The sequence below is a fragment of the Canis lupus genome, chromosome 37, assembly GCF_003254725.2.
Source record: "Canis lupus dingo isolate Sandy chromosome 37, ASM325472v2, whole genome shotgun sequence".
In the NCBI taxonomy this organism is placed as follows: domain Eukaryota; kingdom Metazoa; phylum Chordata; class Mammalia; order Carnivora; family Canidae; genus Canis; species Canis lupus.
The window spans coordinates 7,923,466-7,929,103 of NC_064279.1; the positions used below are offsets into that span (position 1 = coordinate 7,923,466).

The 5,638-nt window shown below is 40.7% G+C and overlaps 1 long non-coding RNA gene across 2 annotated transcripts; it reads right to left on the reverse strand.

The window, feature by feature from the left end:
- Window positions 1-612: 612 nt before the first annotated feature.
- Window positions 613-1,714, reverse strand: LOC112656764 (uncharacterized). 2 transcript variants are annotated; one of them, XR_003134672.1, is made up of 2 exons: window positions 1,619-1,714; window positions 613-906 (listed from the first exon to the last, which is right to left on the reverse strand). It is a non-coding gene; the product is annotated as an uncharacterized LOC112656764 (long non-coding RNA). The 2 variants fall into 2 exon arrangements; XR_003134673.1 differs by having other exon boundaries at window positions 1,454-1,689.
- Window positions 1,715-5,638: the final 3,924 nt, after the last annotated feature.

A 5,638-nucleotide genomic window follows, 5' to 3' on the forward strand; every position in this document is an offset into this window, starting at 1 on the left:
TGAGGGCCCTGATAAGGACCACTTGGCATGGGAACAGATGGGTGGATGGGTTCAAAGAAACTTGAAACTCCAGATCCTTCTGAACTCTGGGCCAGCAGCCGTAGCTTCTTCCTCTTGGTATAGGGTGGAAGAAAGCTGCCCTCCCTTTCCAGGATCTGTTCAAAGACCTGACCCGAGGACGATGCCTTGAAAGAAGACACTTGCCACCCTTCTCAGAGCCGCCCTTGCCTGGCCTTGTTCCTCTAGCCCAGTAAGTAAAGGAAGGCCTCTCTGTAGCTCAAGGGGGGAAGTGAGTTCTCCGGGAGACCATAGTTTACACACATTAGATCCAGCACAGCTAGGAGGTATAGTTCTATCTATACATATTTATTTATCTAATTTTTGAAAGATCTTTTTTATTTATTTGAGAGGGAGAGAGGGAGAGACGGAAAGCATGAATAGGAGGGAGGAGCCGAGGGACAACAGACTCCCTGGTGAGCCTGGAGATGAATGTAAACTCCATCCCAGGGCCCAGAGATCATGACCTGAGCCAAAGTCAGATGCTTAACTGACTAAGCCACTCGGGCACCCCTCCAGCCATACTTACTTAAATAAATCCGAAACCATGTCATATTCTTTATAGCAAAGTATTTAATATCTGCGTTCTAAGTAGAGGCTTATAGAATAATAATATATCAGGTTGACCATAAGAGCTTTTGTCATCTTTACAGGTCAAAAATGGTTGAAGATTGGGAGTTTGGGCTGTTTCTACATGATATCTGGAAAGGATGAGCTTTCCTAAGAAGTGCAGGCTGGTGACGGGGTAGGGGGAGTTGGCCAGCGATAGCCCGGTCTTACAAACAAGGCTATCCTTTGATGATCTCTTGCACAGCCACCATGGGCTATGGAGCAGGCTTTCCTCTTGACCTAGGAACATGGTTTCATGGTAAAGAATAGAGACAAGATGAGTCACAATGGCTTTGGTTTCTATTGCAGCAGGACCAGTCAGCTAAGTCCTTGGGAGCTTATTTGAAGTCCAAATTAGGACAAAATGCCCATGCAGGTCGGCAATGATGTCACTACTCTGGGAATTATAGGTACTATGATCATGTGAACCACAAAGTTTAATGCTACTTCTCTGTGGCATAGTGACATGCAAATGAGAGGTCTCCTGGCATCTTTTTTTTTATAAATTTATTTTTATTGGTGTTCAATTTGCCAACATATAGAATAACACCCAGTGCTCATCCCGTCTAATGCCCACCTCAGTGCCCGTCACCCAGTCACCCCCACCCCCCGCCCACCTCCCCTTCCACCACCCCTAGTTCGTTTCCCAGAGTTAGGAGTCTCTCATGATCTGTCTCCTTTTCTGATATTTCCCACACATTTTTTCTCCTTTCCCCTTTATTCCCTTTACTATTTTTTATATTCCCCAAATGAATGGGTCTCCTGGCATCTTGAGAGTTCTTGTTACCTGCTGCCTTATACTTCAGAATTTAATGGTATTAAAATTTAGGTGATCTGTTGTTTTCTCTCATTTTGCTTTTCTGCAGTTTGTGTACCAGCTAAAACTAACACTAACTTCTGAGCCACATAATGGAGTACTGCTGTATTCTTTACATCTTGAGTTTTCCCTTACCCAGAGTTTTACCAGGTAAATCTATGAAAATGAGGTTGGTGTCTAAAAGGCTTGCTTTCCACTTAGCTCCTGTGGCCCTGGGAAACGTCATAGAATTTCTGTACTCATTTCCATGGCAACAGGCAACTCTATCACCAAGGACACTACTAGCTTTTTTCTTTAAGAAGGTTTGCTCTATATTTGAGATTGAAAGCCATCTTCTTTATTAATATTTATTTTTGGATGCATTGTGCTGCAGTATGACTACTGAGATGACTTTGTTGCATATACTTGAGATGGGAAGGCAAACAATGCCTCTTCACTAAGGAAGTATTTGTGATTGGAGGTTTTTGTATAGCGAGGCAGAAGAGACACAAAAGGAAGGGAGAAAGAAAATAAGTTAAACTGTAAATGGAATGGAATAACTGTAAATGGAATACACAAACCTACACACATATGCTCACACACACATCAACAACAACATGGACATCGTAGTATAATAAAGAACTACTCTGCATATGTAAGCTTCGAAATGGAAGGGTTTATTTTCAGCCATCTTGACTGTAAAATTCGTGTTGGAGATGAAAACCATCATCGGTGGTGTCTTTTTCACTGAGTGCCTGTGCTATAAGGGATAATGGCAAGGGTCACTGGGGCATGACTTCTTCTGTGGATCCCCATTATTTTATCACATTTTCTATGATGTGACATGAGGGAAGCAAATTAGTGGAGACATCACTAGATATAATCCATTAAAAGATTCTATTCCTTAGCTTGTGAAATGGAAACAAATATGAAAGGTGCACAGAAGAGAGCCTTAAAAAATAATCGATGCAAAAAAAAAAAAAAAATCGATGCCTCTCCCACCCCCAGAGGCTAGTTTAGCATAAAACTCACCTGTAAAAAGATTTCTACATGATTTCAATGTGTGACCAAGACTGACTAAGCTAATCACCTTAGAGGTCATTAGCATTTTATTTGATAAAGAATTGTTTCATTTCAGAACAGTGGCATAATGTGAAGGGCAGGTTTGGGCCTGTTTAGGTTGACTGTCTTTCATATATTAGTGTCCCAAGGAGGCTGTAACAAAATACTACAAATTGGGTGGCTTAAGACAACAGAAATTTATTCTCTTGTAGTTCTGGAGGCTGGAACTTTGAAATCAAGGCTTCTAACAATCTCTGGCATTCTTGGCTTGTAGCTGCATCACTTTACCTCTATACTTATGTGGCACCAGTCACTGGGTTTAGGGCCCACCATAAATCTGGGATGATTTCGCCTCACAATTCTTAACAAATTATATCTGTGAAGACCCTATTGCCAAATAAGCTCACATTCTGAGGTTATGGGTAGCCATGAATACTGGGAGACGTTATTCAATCGTTATACTCAGCAACTGACACCTGGAGGCACTAGTCCTTCTTAGTGAGAAAAACGGTGCCCATATGTGTTGGGAGAAGATTGGCACAGAACGGTAGGAGCAGGTGGGAACAGGTGTCCAAGAGGCAGGTTTTCTGGGAGCCCTGACAAAACACAGGCAGGTCCTGAGGAAGGTTTCTAGGAGAACTTCTGGGGGATTCTAAGTAAGAAACAGGAGTTATGGAAATCCTTTTTGTCTCTCAAGACAATTAGTCATTTATGTGTAATAGTATAGGAAGGCTTGTCTTTCTGTTTGTTCAAGTTGGTTCAGTAGGAGTTCACTGGATATTTGTTTTTTTGTAGGCATAATGTCTACACGCTTTGGGTGCATTGATAAAAAGCTGTGGGCTTACTGGTTGTAGGAGTTGACCACCTGGAGTGTGAAGTAAGTTTGTCTCCTGCCAGAGGAGCTACAAAGGCTTATGGGGATACCAGTTGTCAGTTAATGACAAGGGTTTTAAGCAGAAAAGAAATAATAAACAAAGGAAATGGGCAAAGGTTTTGACTAGGCAAAGAGAACCACCCCAAGGGTTTGAGCTTAACAGTTGCAGGAGTTTCCTTCTCCAAAGGACGGACCACATGGAGACATGATAGCCCTTGTTCCCCCAGAATATAAGAACAACTCACAGGTGTTGGTAGGTGGGAAGAAATCAGTTACTGTCCCCAGGAAGAAGAGCTGTTCCTGGGGACGAGTTTTTGCTGGAAGGTAATGGAGGCGGAGAAGGTGAAATTGCCGGGGTTGTTTGGAAGCACAGAGTCATCCACAGGGTTGATAGTATAGAGACAAACTCAACAAGGCATAACTTCACAATTGGCAACTAAGGTTAGATAACTAACTGAAGCAATGTTTCAGGGGGCTTTCCATTGATGGTCTGGTAAACCTCAGATATAGATCAATTGTGTCTGGGTCTAATGCTCTAAAAATTTGCTTTTAAAGTTTCAGAAAGGAAAAAAAAATAGCTCAATGCAACTTCTTTTAGAGAAGTTATTCTTTTATATGGTTATCTAGAAATTAAGCAAATATAGATTGCTTTTATGTACCTGTGACTTTCTCATTAATTTCAAGTCACTCACAGTTAAGAAAATACCCTAATCTATCTATATGTACCATGGTTCCAGGTATTTCTCTCCACCTTCCTATCGCTTTATATCTTTGTGCTTGGACGACGCCTTACAGCCTTTGCTGAGCCTATTCACCTGTACATGTATTCCTATTTGCCTATAATGGCCTCCTTGTTAGAGAGGAGACTAAACCAAATGAAATAGCTTAAGATAATGGCGTTAGGTCACATTGTACAGGCTTTTCCATTAATGTTATTTAATTACCATATCAGGTTTCAGAGTTGGTAGTGATTATATTTTCTTCCTAATTAAAATAAGCTCAGGAAAGTATAGTGAAAGGATCTGGCCCAATTTATTTTGGAAATTTTCTGTTGAATAACCTCAAAACACTTTCTAACTGTTGGATATGCAAGGTGGGGGCACTTTGAAGGTTGACTATAACTGGTGGGGGTACTTTCTTTGTACTCTAGTCTGTTGCAATGTCTGTAGAGGTCAGAATGTTTCTCCAGGCTCCTCAGCTTGTGGATACAAATGGAGACCACTATAAGTAAAACAGCCCATATCTTTCTGCCTCCTGTCCTATCGGTTGACATAGGATCTGTAGTCCCACTTTGGAAACCTCACTCAGTTATTTCTGGGAGCCTCAGGGAGCTTCATTACATGTTCACACACCCTATTTTCATATAGTCTCCCATTCTGACTGTTCTTCAAGAATTTGTTCTTGGGGAGTACCATGTGACCCAGTTATTGGAATGATAGTACTGTCACAATAGTGCATACAGTGGTTCTATTAATTTGGTATGGATTTCCTTCTGGAGCAAAACTTAGTTTGAGTGGTATGGCTATAGAAGTTCAGATTTCTTCATCCAAAAGTATTTTGGCTGGTTTAAGACGTGTTCTATGCTGTAAGGTGCTACATGTCTGTATGAATTCCCTAAACCCAGTAATTCATTCAATATATGATATTTTCATATCTGAAATGCAATTAAAAGAAAAACTTATTTGCCTTCTTTAATTTAAAACAAAGAGAATAAACTCAACCTTTAGATGGTGGTATCTGAAGCCAGGTTGAATTTTATATCTGGAGGAAAGGAGCTAAAAATCCAGCTGTTGATTTTTGTGACAGTATTTCTTAGTTATCCTCTTGAAGTTCAGTTAATAACTTTCTGTTATGCTACTAAAGGGATTTCTGGAACTGTGATGTCACATTGTAAAATTTCTTGTTTCAAAGTCCTTTTATTTATATTTGATCTTTATTAGGTCCCCCTGGAATAGAGAGAACCATGGTATTAGCCTCCTTTTGTATATGAAGACCCAGATGTGCAGGAATGCACTTGAACATCCAACATCATGAAGCTTGCATGAGGTGAAATCAGATTTTGTATCCAGATCTTCTGGTTCCAAATCTGACACTTTTCCTTAGGTGGCCTTTAGTGGGTGGGAACAAGCGTCCTTTTTCCTTTGTACTCAATATTTGGGCATTCTTTCTATGGGGATAGCAAGATTTGGTTGCTATTGATAGGCTGGCACACAAAGGAGGACACATGGCAATCTTGGTCT